Genomic DNA, 17,205 nt, shown 5'->3' with positions numbered 1-17,205 from the left:
TTTCTAGGTTTGCCCCGCGCCACATACACAGTCTTCTCCCTGAACATACACCAGTCCATATTTTCCTTCCATACCGAGACCGTGGGCGGCCGCTGGGAACCCCACAACTGCGCAACATCCCTTTTAGCAATCATATTCCCAAGGGTCGCCCACTGCGTCTGGGCCACACTATAATCATTGGGCTCCCACACATTCAACAGGCATCGTCTGGCCTCGGGCAGCAACACCACTCCCGTGGCCCTACCCATCACGGCATGCACATTATTCCAGAACGTCACCACATCCGGACACTCCCAAAGTATATGGAGGAAAGTTCCAAGCATCCCACTACCACGCTTACATAACCCGTCTGAGGAATAACCCATACGCATCAAGTGCGGACCACTGATGTATACACAATGTAAGATTTTGAGCTGAACGAGACGGAGACGGGCAGGAATCGCAACTTCTTTAGGCGAGGACAATGCAGCTTGCCAATCCTCGTCGTCCAGCTCCAAACCATCACCGGTCCAAACCTCCCTAAGACGCACCAGCAGATCCACCTGGGTGTAGAGCAACTTCTTATATATCAGGGAAATGGTACTGTCGGGGCCGTGGCCGTCAAGAACCCTATCTTCAAGGGGGGAGGCCTCGGGGATGACGGTACCCGCAGGGAGAGTCGAACTTAAGGCATGGTGAATCTGTGCATATCGGAAGAATTCCCTGTCACTCAATTCATATTCTGTCTTTAATGCTGCAACGGTCTTGATTTTGCCCTTAACCCAAAGATCGCCCACGCAGCTAATACCAATCATATCCCATTTTTCAAACCCTTTCGTTTTCCAGAGACATCCCAACCTTTCAGAAGCATACAACGGGGTCGCACGAGTCAATCTATCTCTCCATCCCACAGACGCATTCGCGGCATGCCACACGCGTACAGCAATCTTGGTAGGGCCGACTAAATCCTTGCCCGCCGCCCTGGAGTAGAGCGCCCGTCTGTAGTCCCCGCCCGGTAGCAAATATTTATCCATCTCGAACGCCGGGTTAGGAGCAGGAGCGTAATGCGCATGATTAATCGCACTCAGCTGCGAGGCCCAATAGTAACGCCTAATATCCGGCAGCGCTATACCCCCGTCATACCAGGGAAGAGTGAGCTTAGCGAGGGCAATACGCGAACGTCCGTCCCAGATTAACCGTCTCTGCAGGCTCTCGACCTCTCGAAAGTAGCTTGCCGGAATAACATCGAACGTATTCTGAAGCGCGTAAAAAAATCGCGGCAGAGCCATCATTTTAAAAACCGCTGCGCGCGCGAGCGGTGAAAGGGGCAACCCGCGCCAGCGCACAGCATCCAGTCTCAATCTTTGAAGGGGAGGGAGCAGATTACGTTCATAGCGAGCCACAGGGTCCAAAGATATAAAAATCCCCAAATACTTAAAGCCCGTCGGAGAGACCCGAATGGGGCATCTGCGAGGCAAAGGAGGGGGACCGCCCGAGAGCACATATACACAGGATTTAGCCCAGTTGATCACAAGGCCCGAATTCTTCCCAAACGAAGTAAGCACGTCGAACAAAACATTCAGAGATTTTCGAGGGGACGTAAGGTACAATAGGATATCATCGGCATAGAGCGAGACGGGATCCACAAAGTCCGGGGATAACTGGATCCCCTTAAGCGAGTGCTCCCAGCGCAACCAGGCAGCCAGCGGCTCGAGGGCAAGCGCGAAAAGCAATGGGGACAACGAGCAGCCCTGTCGCGTGCCCCTCCCAAGGACAAAAGACGCAGAGACACGACCATTCACAACCACCTGCGCCAATGGCTCCGCATACAAAAGTTTCACCCAGCTGATGAACCCGGGGCCGAATCCGAATTTCACAAGAGCGGCCCAAAGATAAGGCCACTCGAGAGTATCGAAGGCCATCGTAGCGTCCAAGGAAGCCAAGATGGCTGGCTCCCGAAAAGACACCGCCCTCGCGAGAATACCGTGCAAGCACCGCAGATTGAGCGCCGTGTTACGATGCGGGATAAAACCGGATGGACCAGGTCGCTAATAACGTTCGTCAGGCAGTTAGCCAATAACTTAGCCAGAATTTTCGGTTCGGTGTTTAGAAGCGAGATTGGTCTATAAGATGAACAGCGATACCGCGGCTTCCCCTCCTTGTGAATCACTACGATATTAGCGAGACGCTGGTCACGTGGAAGGGAGCCAGAGTCACGGGACTCTAAGAACATATCACGAAGATATGGAGCCAATTCGTCTGGACACAATTTATACAGTTCAATGGGTAGACCATTAGGACCCATGGCCTTGCCAGAGCGCACTGAGCGAATGGCGGTAGCCACCTCATCAGCCGACAGCACCGCGTCCATCAGGTCCCTGTCAGCCGCAGACAGGCAGGGCAAAGTAATATCGCGGAGCAACAAATGAGAGTCGGCCTCCGGCCTGTCAGAGACCGGAGCATACACAATTCGGAAGTGCTCTGCAAAGCAGTCAACGATTGCAGCCGGGTCAGTCACGCACACTCCGTCAAGGTTCTCAATCACAGGAACTACACGATTCGCCCTTTCTTTCTTGTCCAGCCACGCAATCAATTTACCCGCCTTATCCCCAACATCATACCGTCTGCCCTGCTGTTCCCTGCTCATGACCTTCGCAGCATCAGTAACCAGGGTCCTATAATCTAATTGTTTGAGGCTGAGGGAATGAAGCTTGGCACGGGACACTCCGCGCTCCAAGTCACTCTCCAGTGCGGCTATCTCCGCCTCCAGATGTACCACTTCTTCGTGCTTACTTTTCTTGGCGTTAGCGATCAGAGATAAAGCCTGCCCACGTATCACAGTCTTAAACGCTTCCCACAATGATGCAGCAGATGACACAGACCCCACATTTTCTACAAAATAGTGATCGAGGGACTTCGACAACTCGGCACGGGTCTTGGGATTGCGAAGAAACCAGGGGTTTATAGGGGCGACCCGTCCCACATTACTCATAGAAGTATCCATGCTAAGCCAGACCGAGGAGTGGTCGGATATGCCCCGGGCGAGGTGCCTCACCTCCCTAATGGAGGAGGACAGCGCCGCCGGCACCAGAATATAGTTGAGTCTGGACAGACTGCCATGGGCTCCAGAGTGAAATGTGTATTGCACCTGATCCGGGTGCAGCAACCTCCAACAGTCTACCAGACCAAGTGTCTCCAAGAACCCACTCAACCAGGATTGCGATTTGGGAAGATCCCTGGGGGTTGGCGATCTATGTTACCGGAGACAACCGAATTGAAGTCTCCGCCCATCACCAAGAAGCCCTCAGGGAGCCCCAGTACTACACGCCCAAGATCCGCAAAAGTCAAGGTTTGTAGACCTGGCGGGATATAAACAGTAACAAAGGAGACAGTCCTCCCCTCTCATCTACCAGTGAGAGCAGCATAGCACCCCCTATCGTCAAGAATCACATCAATTGGCAAAGGGAGGGAGGACCTGATGAGGATACCCACACCCCTAGAACCAGAGGTGAAGCCAGAGTGTACCACAAGACGATACCCTCGCCGATTCATGGCATGGCACGTGTTCCCAACCAGATGCGTTTCCTGCAACAACACAATATCGGGGGAGAGGCGCCTCAATAACTGTAACACCACACCCCGTTTTATCCTATCCCCCAACCCATTGACATTCCTACACATTAGTTTCAACCCACTAACCCCATCCCAGAAAGAAGTGAAGAATCCACCCCATAACGAACACAATGACCTGATCAAAAAGAAAAACGATATGTTGCCTTGAAAGAAACCCACAAACACCCAAGAACCTCCTCACCACCCCCCAATTAGAACCCGTTACAACACCCCCCACCCTGCACCCCTGCGTTAGACTCAAAAGCCACCCCAGCTTGCAGTGTGCCTGTCGCCCTATCATTAAACTAGTCTACAAAAAGAAACCCCTGAGGAGGAAAGAGTCTCACTCCCCCCGCCACCCCGGGTATATAGCAATAGAACACAGTAATAGAAGAAGTAGCAAACCCAGCGGAATAACTCGTGAATGTTCAGAAATCAGGGATCACAATGTCACTCTTGTTCCGATACGCCGCCCTCGGCTCCACCCGGATGCTCGGTTGAGTCAGTCTGTTTGGGAAGGGTATCCAGCCAGTCATCAACTCCGTCAGGACGCTCAAAGAAGAAAGACCGGTCTTCATATTCGACACGCAGCCTGGTTGGAAATAGCATTGCATATTTCATGCCCAAGTCTCTCAGCCTTCGCTTCACTCCCTGAAACCCCATCCTTTGCCTCTGAACAAGTTGCGTGAAGTCCGGGTAGAAACTCACTGTCGTGTTCTCGAATTTTACGGGGCCACTTACTCTCGAGGCCTGCAGGATAGTGTCTCTGTCCCTAAAATTGAAGATCCTGGCGATGATAGGTCTCGGTGAGGCGCCCGACTTTGGTTTTCCGCCCGGCACTCGATGGGCACGCTCCACGGCAAATAATTTACTCAGGCCTGTAGGGGCCAGGTGATTCAAGACGATGTCTTCCACAAGGAGATCAGTTGTCACAGCACCAGAAGTTTCAGGGACCCCAATAAGGCGTATGTTGTTGCGCCAGGCCCTGTTTTCAAAATCCTCCAGTCTATGGGCCATGAGGTCATTGGAGGAGCGCAAGTGTCCAACCTCCGTCTGCAGACCAGATACATCGGTCGTGAGGCTAGAACTCTTCAGATCGAGAGACTTGACCCTTTCGTTGGTCTTTGACAAATCAGCTCTGATCAAAGTAACATCAACTGCCACAGTGTCAATTTTGAGAGCCTCATATTGCTGACCAATGGAAGCCTTCATGCTGGCAATGGCGCCCATGACATCCTGCAAAGTCAATTCAGTCGACGCAGTCGGGTCGTCTTTGGGGCCCTCCAAAGCTCGACTGGCGCCACCGGGGGACCCTTTGGGTTGGGTATAGCGATCCATAACGTTGGTTTGAAACGGTCCCCCGCGAAGAGGCGTTTTAGTCTTCCGCTTCTCGTTGTCAGGCCTGGTAGTCATTTTGATTGGTGAGCCCCAAAGGGGCCCGCGAGACCTGGTGAAAATGGCCGCTCACCACCAGACCCCTGAAAACCACGAAAGTGGGCAAAAAGGGCAAAAGCGACAGCTCAGCCCAATACCCAAACCCTCACAACAGTTGGCGTATAATCAGGAGGCAGTGTTAGGCTGAACCCCGAGGGGGGCGCGAGGCAACCACGCAATCAGAGGAGGCAGAGTCCCAGAAACGAAACCGAAAGTCAACTCAGGGCAACAGGGGTAGCCCCTCAGGCCATTGTTGTTCAACTACTCCCCGGCGTCTTGGTGTGCCAGCTCCCGGTGTCGCCGTAGGGCGGGCCTCAAAAACTCCGATCGGCGTATCTGCGGTTCCCGAAGTCCAAATGAAATTTTGAAAACAGCTAAGGTGTCAGCTGAGGTTCATCTTCAAGAACCCGTGGTCAAAGTCAGGATATCTTTCAGGATATATGCGGAGGGCAGCTAGGGACTCGGGAGCCCTGTGCTCACGCGGCCATCTCGGATGCGCGCGTAGCTCCTCCAGGAATTTGAATTTTGTATTAAAATGTTCAACATGACTCTGAAACACTTGGAAGGTTACAGGCTTCATGACAAGCTAAATAATCTGAGGGCAAAGGAGAAGAAAAATACCAATATCGCCTCCATGGAGCCTCTCTTACAGACGGTCAGAGAGAGAGAGACCAAGAGAACAAAGATCTAGGAGACAGTAAAAATACAAATATCGCCATCCTCACTTGCATCACCCCACATCGAAAGCATCATGAATCAACTTGCATGCCATCAGGAACAGGCTAACTTTTGACCCCGACATATCCACTTCGACACCAGTCTGGCAAGTTTTTGAAGTCCAACAATTCCTGTCTCATGTCACCTTCACATATACCGCCAAACAGTTTGACGTCGCCTCATTGGAACCTAGCTCCCGAGGAGTTGTTTATGCCTAAAAAAAGGCTGAAGCTTTTGGCTTCTCTGGATCAGTTTCTGCAAAAAACTCGGACCTCCATGGTTTTATCATCCCACCGGAGGATCCTTTGCAAACGCTGCTAGAGTCTCTGAATCTGTCACCAGATAGTTTAAAGGCCACCCCCAATGTGGCCCATAAGTAAGATGCACTTCTAACCACCTCATCCTGTGAATTTCCCTACGAGCCATAATGGATCTGGAAACTTTTTTCAGGAAATTGCGCCTGCGCCAATAGGTGGTGCCACAGGCTCCATCCTTGTGTGCTGACACCAATTGCTTTTTTATCACACCCTTTGATGCATATTTTTATTGATTCTTCATCGACTTTCAAAACAATATTTTCAGTGAAGGTGCTAGGGAACTCTCTCTTCTGAAGACTACAGTCTTCAAACTGTGCTGAAGGAAGCAGGTGTTCCATTTGTAGCTGAAGCAGGAGGGCATTCCAAAATTTAGCCGCATTCTATGAGAAAAGTCGGCCACCACTTCTGGCTCTCTTGATTCTGGGAACGGAGGCTAGATGGAGATCATCTCGGTAGGGCTGGACCAGAGAGGAGATAATGGCTGGTCCTTTCCCTCTCAACGCCCTGTGAGTGATGCACAAGGCCTTGAAGTGAACCCTTTCTCTAATCGGAAGCCAATGGAGAGACTTCAGGGCAGGCCTTGCCGATTGGCGACTTGGAATCCCCAAAAGGATCCTGGCGGCACCGTTCTGTACGATTTGGAGTTTCGCCAAAACCGAGCTAGGGGCACCCAGGTATAAGGTGTTTCCGTAGTCCAGGCGTGATATTATAAGTGCCTGGCCCATCAATTTTCTAGCTTTGAAAGGAAGCAGAGGAAGCATTCTTAATATGCCAAAGCAAGAGGCGATGATTGTTCTAGCTTGGGTTTTAAAACTGAGCTCCATGTCCAGCTTGACTCCTAGGCTCTTTATTTCTGGTTTTGGGGTGGGCACAGGGCCCATACACGCTAGCCAGATGGAATCGGTATTAGGGAAAAAATTACTGCAGAGGGGCATAAGCTCAGTTTTGTCGCCATTCAGTTTTAGGTGGGACTTTTTCATCCATCTGGTTACCTCTTCGAGGCAAGGACTGAGGTGGGTAGAGGCTCTTTCTGCTTGGTTCAGTGCAACCACTAATTGTCGTCCGCATAAGTGACAATTTACACTCCAAAACAGAGGACAATATTGTTAGACCTGGCATCCTTGGCGTGGTTTCCCCCTATCTTTTTGCCTCTACCTCCTGTATTTTTGATGCTGTGCTGGATTTCGTTTTTGCTGGTTTAGATGCTTTGGACAATCTGCCACTGCTGATCAGTGTCAGAGTGTAAGTAATTGGTTATCCATGATTGGCATATTTGTCTTACCAAGAAGTCCCTAGTAAAGTGCACTGAGTGTGCCAGGGCTGGTGATACAAATGCTACTAGTGGGCCTGCAGCACTGATTGTGCCACACCCACATGAGTAGCCCTAAAATAGTGTCTCAGGCCTGCCACCGCAGTGCCTGTGTGCAGTCTGTGAACTGCCATGTCCTCCTGGTCAGTATCCCCACTGACCAAGCCTAACCCTTCCCTTTCTGTGCACATTGGTCACCCCTATGGAAGGCCCAGGGTACCCCCTTGGCAGGGTCAGCGTATGTGAAAGGTAGAGCATGTACTAGTGCAGGTGACATGCTCTGGTAGTGAATGGAAGCCATTTTCGTTTTTCACTATTGTAAGGCTACCTTGCCCATAGGCTATCATGGGGAATGCTGGCTACAGTGGCTACCTGCATATCTTCCCATAGCAAGGTAGGACATAAAGGTCTGGTATCCCTGAACTCAGAATTTAATAACACATCTTTTCGGGAAGGTGGTTTTTAACTCCTGTGTTTGAGAACAGCACTTTTAGAAAGTTGCTATTCTCTTGTCTGACCTTTCTGTGTGCCTTGGCCTGTTTGTGAATTGACTGTCTGGTTTGAGAGTGACCGAGGCTGGGAGCCCACAGGAGGCTGGGTGCCCACAGGAGGCTGGGTGAGTCAGCCCTAGGCAGAATGACTGCATCTGCATCTTGAGTGGTGGAAGGGGATAGCACCTGGGCCTGAATAGGGCTGTGCCTGCCTTCCACAATGCTGGCTCCACCTCCTGCTGGGCGGCTGACGACCCTACCCCTCAATCTGAAAGGAAAGGAGAAGCCAGGAAAACAATGTGCTCAAGGAAAACCCAGAACTGTTTCAGGCCGGGCTCAGAGCCCTCCTGCACAAAGGGAACAAAAACGTTTAGGGGTATAAGTACAGGACCCCTGACAACAGAAAATCAGATCATCCTGGAATCAAGAAGGAACCTCTGCCAAGGAGAAAGCTGAAACTAAAGGAGGAAGACTGTCCTGCTGTTGCTCTGCTGGACTGACCTGCTATGGCTTTGCTGCCAAGGAGAGGGGAAGGACTTTGCTTTGTGCTGTGTCCCCTTGCTTGAAGAAATATCCAAGGGACTGAGAGAGAGCTGGCTCCCTGTTATGAAGTCCCAGGAACAAAAGGACTTCACCCCCAGCTTCCCTGAATTCTACTGAGAGAGTTCTATCCTTCCTGGAGTGTGTGACCCATATGGGGTGCCTGTGGAAGTTGTACCTGCGTTGGTAAGCTGGAAACCAAGATTTGAGAGACTTTGCTACAGAAAATGTATCTCAAACCCGGCGAGCGGGAAAATTCCCGCCGCTACGAAGACCGAGATCGTTGCAGGGCCTGTCGCCGCTGCCCAAAGACGTCGCACCCTTCGTTAGCGGGAAGATTTCCGCCGCTGCGAACATCGTCGCCGAGCCTGTCGCCGCTGGGTGAGATCACCGCATCACGTCGCTGCGAGAATCGTCGTAGAGCCATCGCATCGAGGAGCTGCGAGAGGAAGATCGCCGCTGGACCGCGCATCGTCGCCCCGGAGATCGTCGCAGCCCCCGAGAATCATCGCATCGTGCCTTTGCGAGCATTTTTCACTACGGAAACGTCCGCACCGGAATCCATACAAGTCATCGCCTTTCTCCCCATACAGACCGGATTCGTCGCTACACACCGCTACATCTAGCGGAATTGACGCTAACGCCTCCCCAGGGTCTCAGGAGTAACACAGCGCTTGTTTTCCACGGCATCAGCTTCTGTTTTGGAACTTTGTCGCATTTCAAGGTACTGTGGCTAAACGTGACGCAACTGATCTTTTCACGCAACTGTGGATTATTTTATCGCTAAACCTAACAACTCTTTTGCAACCATATTTTTGAACTGTGTGTTGGATTTTTGTCATTTTGGTCTTGTGTAGTTTAGATTAAATACCTTTATTTTTCTAAACTGTTTTGGAGTCAGTTTGTGGTGTTTTCACTGTGTTACTGTGAGTTTTGGTACACATTGCCTTTGATAAGCCTTGACTGCTCGTGCCAAGCTACCAAGGGTTTCCTCCTTACCCTGACTAGAAGCAAGGGTCCCTATTTGGACAGTGGTACCTACCTCTGCCAACTAGACCACTAATTGTCGACGGCATAAGTGACAATTTGCACTCTAAAACAGAGGACAATATCAGCCAACGGGGCCATATAAATATTTTAAAGGGAAGGGCTCAAGGACGAGCCCTGCGGCACTCCGCAATGGAGGAGCCGGGGGTTTGAATGGCTTTGCTCTCAAAGACTGGGAAAGATCTATCTTCCAAGAAAGAACATAGCCAATTTAAGGCAACTCTGGATACACCCAGGTTTTGCAGTCGTTTGACCAAGAGACAACGATTCACCCTATCAAAGGCCACGCTAAGATCTAAAAGTATCAGAGCCACCGATCCTCCTGCGTCAAGGATCTTTCTAGTATCTTCAACGACTGCCAGTAGCGCCGTTTCAGTTCCTTGGCATGGACGGAAACCCGTTTGAGAAGAATGGAGGAGGCATCTTCCAAGTACCTAGAGAGCACTGAGTTGACATATTTTTCTGTGTCCTTGCTAACCCACGGAAGAAGCGAAATGGGCCGGGAGTTGCCAAGACAGCTAGGACCTAAGCTGGGTTTTTCCAAAAGTGTTTTGACCATTGCTTTCTTCCACGTGGGAGGGACCATCCCGGAGGACAGCCAGAGTTAATAATGTCCAAAATAACGTGACCGACTGATTCGGTCACCAACTTCAATATTTTGGGAGGGGCCTGGTCACTAGGTGATCCACTCTTAACAGATGCGGAGATGGCCTGAAATACTTCCTCATTTAAAGGGGGAAATGTTTCTAACGCTCATTCCTGGTTCCAGATACTAAGGTCTTCAAAAGGTGTGCCTGTATGAGAGTCAATCGTAGGGAAAGAGCTACAAATGGTTTGAATTTTGTTATAACAAAAACTCAGCAAGTTAATTGCAAAGATAATCCGTTGCTTCAGGAGTATCGGAGGGGGCAGAGGCTTTTAGAAGCTTCTTAGCGATACGAAATGTTTCACGAGGGGAATTTCCCGCCAGGGAAATTTTTTCATCATAGTAATAGGCTTGAGCCTTTTTAATCTCGGTCTTATGAGCCTTGGTGGTTTCTCTGTACTCCTTTTTCTTAGACAGGGAGAAATCTTCCCTCCATGTTCTCTTAGCTCTTTTACAGATCAGTTTTAGCTCACGGAGGTTAGGTGTATACCAAGCTGTTCTGTTACGTCCTATTTTGGTCTGGATACTCTTCTTGGGGAGGGTAGGGTCTAGGGTAGCTTCGATCCAATTATTGAATTGATCGTTGGCTGATATGGCATCGGAGTCCAGGGATTGGACAACATTTTCCAGCGCGAGAGCCCACTCTTCTAAAGGAGTTTCGGCCAGCAGTGACTCATTTTTTTGCAGCGGCCGAAAAGACAGAGCAGCATACTTGAGGGACCAGTGGAGGGAAATCAATGAATGATCTGACCAAGTAATGGGACTAGGTTCCAGACAAAGTAACTCCTCCAGATTAGAAAATACAGGATTGAGTAGGTGTCCTTTTGAGTGAGTAGAATGAGATACCTTCTGAGTCAATTGTAGGGCTGCAAGATCATAAATATCATAAGTTCAGGTCTATCAACAAATGTTTCCTGATGCATCCAAAGGCCATAAGAGAGAGGGCGGGGAAGTTGTATATCACAGAGCACAAGAAACCAGGCCAGTTGAACTCCAAATCATGGGCCCATTCCCGCTCCAGCTTCCTGTGTACGTCTACATCTTCAGGTATCTCCAAGATCAAGTCAAAGAACAAATCTCGACATAATCTCTAGCAGTCCAGGCTTGAGTCTTTTCAGCTCCAGGGAGAAATCAGTAGTCTGCACCAGATAGGCCTAAATCCATGCGAGTCGTCTGAATTCAAACCCATTCCACAGTTGAAGCCAACACACTGAATTTCCCAGGCCATATTCGACACGCAGTAGACGGAGGCCTTCGAGAATGCAATGCTGCAGAATTTCCAGATGGTTCTGGTCCCTTAGGAGTGCCCTCGGGCCCCATTGGACCAACTAGGGCCCCCACTCGGACTTCCGCAGGCTGCAGCCTGCCCCTGGCACTGACTGACCCGGCTAGACCTCTGTCTGGTCCCCTTCCGGCCCACACGTTCACCCCTTTGCTGGCAGTTACACCTGTTCTGACCAGTTGCTGGGTGCCATAGGTCTGCTTAAAGTGATCCGGCCTTCTTGACACAACACTCAAATGTCTGGTGTTTCAGGCTTTGGATAGAGAAATGAAACTAAATGCTTTCTTTACTGCCCAATCCGATAGAGAATCAAAGCACATTGATACACTTGGCAAGAGGGTATTTTCTTTTGAGTCTCTAAACGATGTTTGCTTGATGGGCAGATACACTCATGCCCTCTGGGAAATGATGAGTGAGCTTTTGTCTGCCGTCCCTGAGGAGTTTCGAAATTACTTTGGTTCACGATGGTAAGGATACAGGCAAGTACATTTTATTAGCAAGTTTGGACACCAAAGATTATGTAGAAAATGCTATGGGCCCTAGTGCAGTGTTTCTACATTAAGCCTCAATATTTGCCACAGATTTCTTTTGAGACCTATGGCAGCCTTTTGATGGATCCAAGTTATTTGGAGCAAGGCAGATGCAGCTTTGGTGTGGTTCAAAGGTGCCCACACTGTGGCCCACTCCTTGAGCTTGCTCTCCCCAGCTCACCAGTTCCATCAACAATACCAGTAGTGCAGGGGTTGTTCCAGTGGACTGGCTTACCGCCAAAGGCAACCATCTCAGCCTGTTCAGCAGCCCATTCACACCTTTCAAGGCTCCAGTGTGTGTGGCAGAGAGTGAGGCCACCAGCAGCCTTGCAAGTCCTCATCTTCCTCTTGCCCTACCTTTCCTGCTGAGCTGCTCTAATTCCCTGCCTCGGGGGAAAGTTTCCACTTTATTCTCACTCTATCTGTCGATCGTTCTCACTCTGTCTATCGCTCTCACTCTATCGCCCTCGCTCTATCTGTCTATCGCCCTCGCTCTATCTGTCTATCGCCCTCACACTATCACCCTCACTCTATCTGTCCATCTATCGCCCTCACTATCTATCGCCCTCACTCTATCGCCCTCACTCTATGTATCGCCCTCACTCTATGTATCGCCCTCACTCTATCTATCTATCTATCGCCTTCACTCTATCTATCGCCCTCACTCTATCTATCACCCTCACTCTATCTATCTATCGCCCTCACTCTATCTATCGCCCTCACTATCTATCCATCTATCGCCCTCACTCTATCCATCTATCGCCTTCACTCTATCTATCGCCCTCACTCTATCTATCACCCTCACTCTATCTATCTATCGCCCTCACTCTATCTATCTATCGCCCTCACTCTATCTATCGCCCTCACTATCTATCCATCTATCGCCCTCACTCTATCCATCTATCGCCTTCACTCTATCGCCCTCACTCTATCTATCACCCTCACTCTATCTATCGCCTTCACTCTATCTATCGCCCTCACTCTATCTATCACCCTCACTCTATCTATCTATCGCCCTCACTCTATCTATCTATCGCCCTCACTCTATCTGTCTATCGCCCTCGCTCTATCTGTCTATCGCCCTCACACTATCACCCTCACTCTATCTGTCCATCTATCGCCCTCACTATCTATCGCCCTCACTCTATCGCCCTCACTCTATGTATCGCCCTCACTCTATGTATCGCCCTCACTCTATCTATCTATCTATCGCCTTCACTCTATCTATCGCCCTCACTCTATCTATCACCCTCACCCTCACTCTATCTATCTATCGCCCTCACTCTATCTATCGCCCTCACTATCTATCCATCTATCGCCCTCACTCTATCCATCTATCGCCTTCACTCTATCTATCGCCCTCACTCTATCTATCACCCTCACTCTATCTATCTATCGCCCTCACTCTATCTATCTATCGCCCTCACTCTATCTATCGCCCTCACTATCTATCCATCTATCGCCCTCACTCTATCCATCTATCGCCTTCACTCTATCGCCCTCACTCTATCTATCACCCTCACTCTATCTATCACCCTCACTCTATCTATCTATCGCCCTCACTCTATCTATCACCCTCACTCTATCTATCTATCGCCCTCACTCTATCTATCGCCCTCACTATCTATCCATCTATCGCCCTCACTATCTATCCATCTATTGCCCTCACTCTATCCATCTATCGCCTTCACTCTATCTATCGCCTTCACTCTATCTATCTATCGCCCTCACTCTATCTATCACCCTCACTCTATCTATCTCCCTCACTCTATCTATCGCCCTCACTCTATCTATCGCCCTCACTCTATCTATCGCCCTCACTCTATCTATCGCCCTCACTCTATCTATCGCCCTCACTCTATCTATCGCCCTCACTCTATCTATCGCCCTCACTCTATCTATCGCCCTCACTCTATCTATCGCCCTCACTCTATCTATCGCCCTCACTCTGTCTATCGCCCTCACTCTGTCTATCGCCCTCACTCTGTCTATCGCCCTCACTCTGTCTATCGCCCTCACTCTGTCTATCGCCCTCACTCTGTCTATCGCCCTCACTCTGTCTATCGCCCTCACTCTGTCTATCGCCCTCACTCTGTCTATCGCCCTCACTCTGTCTATCGCCCTCACTCTGTCTATCGCCCTCACTCTGTCTATCGCCCTCACTCTGTCTATCGCCCTCACTCTGTCTATCGCCCTCACTCCGTCTATCTATCTATCGCCCTCACTCTGTCTATCGCCCTCACTCCGTCTATCTATCTATCGCCCTCACTCTGTCTATCGCCCTCACTCTGTCTATCGCCCTCTCTGTCTGTCTATCGCCCTCACTCTGTCTGTCTATCGCCCTCACTCTGTCTGTCTATCGCCCTCACTCTGTCTGTCTATCGCCCTCACTCTGTCTGTCTATCGCCCTCACTCTGTCTGTCTATCGCCCTCACTCTGTCTGTCTATCGCCCTCACTCTGTCTGTCTATCGCCCTCACTCTGTCTGTCTATCGCCCTCACTCTGTCTGTCTATCGCCCTCACTCTGTCTGTCTATCGCCCTCACTCTGTCTGTCTATCGCCCTCACTCTGTCTGTCTATCGCCCTCACTCTATCTATCGCCCTCACTCTATCTATCGCCCTCACTCTATCTATCGCCCTCACTCTATCTATCGCCCTCACTCTATCTATCGCCCTCACTCTATCTATCGCCCTCACTCTATCTATCGCCCTCACTCTATCTATCGCCCTCACTCTATCTATCGCCCTCACTCTATCTATCGCCCTCACTCTATCTATCGCCCTCACTCTGTCTATCGCCCTCACTCTGTCTATCAACTCACTCTGTCTATCGCCCTCACTCTGTCTATCGCCCTCACTCTGTCTATCGCCCTCACTCTGTCTATCGCCCTCACTCTGTCTATCGCCCTCACTCTGTCTATCGCCCTCACTCTGTCTATCGCCCTCACTCTATCGCCCTCACTCCGTCTATCGCCCTCACTCCGTCTATCTATCTATCGCCCTCACTCTGTCTATCGCCCTCACTCCGTCTATCTATCTATCGCCCTCACTCTGTCTATCGCCCTCACTCTGTCTATCGCCCTCACTCTGTCTATCGCCCTCACTCTGTCTATCGCCCTCACTCTATCTGTCTATCGCCCTCACTCTATCTGTCTATCGCCCTCACTCTATCTATCTATCGCCCTCACTCTATCTATCGCCCTCACTCTATCTATCGCCCTCACTCTGTCTATCGCCCTCACTCTGTCTATCGCCCTCACTCTGTCTATCGCCCTCACTCTGTCTATCGCCCTCACTCTGTCTATCGCCCTCACTCTATCGCCCTCACTCCGTCTATCTATCTATCGCCCTCACTCTGTCTATCGCCCTCACTCCGTCTATCTATCTATCGCCCTCACTCTGTCTATCGCCCTCACTCTGTCTATCGCCCTCACTCTGTCTATCGCCCTCACTCTGTCTATCGCCCTCACTCTATCTGTCTATCGCCCTCACTCTATCTGTCTATCGCCCTCACTCTATCTGTCTATCGCCCTCACTCTATCTGTCTATCGCCCTCACTCTATCTGTCTATCGCCTTCACTCTATCTATCTATCGCCCTCACTCTATCTATCACCCTCACTCTGTCTATCGCCCTCACTCTATCTGTCTATCGCCCTCACTCTATCTATCTATCGCCCTCACTCTATCTATCTATCGCCCTCACTCTATCTATCTATCGCCCTCACTCTATCTATCGCCCTTACTCTATCTATCGCCCTCACTCTATCTATCGCCCTCACTCTATCTATCGCCCTCACTCTATCTATCGCCCTCACTCTATCTATCGCCCTCACTCTATCTATCGCCCTCACTCTATCTATCGCCCTCACTCTATCTATCGCCCTCACTCTATCTATCGCCCTCACTCTATCTATCGCCCTCACTCTATCTATCGCCCTCACTCTATCTATCGCCCTCACTCTATCTATCGCCCTCACTCTATCTATCGCCCTCACTCTATCTATCGCCCTCACTCTATCTATCGCCCTCACTCTATCTATCGCCCTCACTCTGTCTATCGCCCTCACTCTGTCTATCGCCCTCACTCTGTCTATCGCCCTCACTCTGTCTATCGCCCTCACTCTGTCTATCGCCCTCACTCTGTCTATCGCCCTCACTCTGTCTATCGCCCTCACTCTGTCTATCGCCCTCACTCTGTCTATCGCCCTCACTCTGTCTATCGCCCTCACTCTGTCTATCGCCCTCACTCTGTCTATCGCCCTCACTCTGTCTATCGCCCTCACTCTGTCTATCGCCCTCACTCTATCGCCCTCACTCCGTCTATCTATCTATCGCCCTCACTCTGTCTATCGCCCTCACTCCGTCTATCTATCTATCGCCCTCACTCTGTCTATCGCCCTCACTCTGTCTATCGCCCTCACTCTGTCTATCGCCCTCACTCTATCTGTCTATCGCCCTCACTCTATCTGTCTATCGCCCTCACTCTATCTGTCTATCGCCCTCACTCTATCTATCTATCGCCCTCACTCTATCTATCTATCGCCCTCACTCTATCTATCTATCGCCCTCACTCTATCTATCTATCGCCCTCACTCTATCTATCTATCGCCCTCACTCTATCTATCTATCGCCCTCACTCTATCTATCTATCGCCCTCACTCTATCTATCTATCGCCCTCACTCTATCTATCTATCGCCCTCACTCTATCTATCGCCCTCACTCTATCTATCGCCCTCACTCTATCTATCGCCCTCACTCTATCTATCGCCCTCACTCTATCTATCGCCCTCACTCTGTCTATCGCCCTCACTCTGTCTATCGCCCTCACTCTGTCTATCGCCCTCACTCTGTCTATCGCCCTCACTCTGTCTATCGCCCTCACTCTGTCTATCGCCCTCACTCTGTCTATCGCCCTCACTCTGTCTATCGCCCTCACTCTGTCTATCGCCCTCACTCTGTCTATCGCCCTCACTCTGTCTATCGCCCTCACTCTGTCTATCGCCCTCACTCTGTCTATCGCCCTCACTCTGTCTATCGCCCTCACTCTATCTGTCTATCGCCCTCACTCTATCTGTCTATCGCCCTCACTCTATCTGTCTATCGCCTTCACTCTATCTATCTATCGCCCTCACTCTATCTATCACCCTCACTCTATCTATCTATCGCCCTCACTCTATCTATCGCCCTCTCTATCTGTCTATCTATCGCCCACTCTGTCTATCTATCGCCCACACTCTATCTATCGCCCTCTATATATCCTATCTATTTATCTATCGCCCTCACTATCTATCGCCCTCAC

Source organism: Lissotriton helveticus, chromosome 5_1 (genome assembly GCF_964261635.1).
Source record: "Lissotriton helveticus chromosome 5_1, aLisHel1.1, whole genome shotgun sequence".
In the NCBI taxonomy this organism is placed as follows: domain Eukaryota; kingdom Metazoa; phylum Chordata; class Amphibia; order Caudata; family Salamandridae; genus Lissotriton; species Lissotriton helveticus.
Note: the sequence above shows the minus strand (reverse complement) of the source record.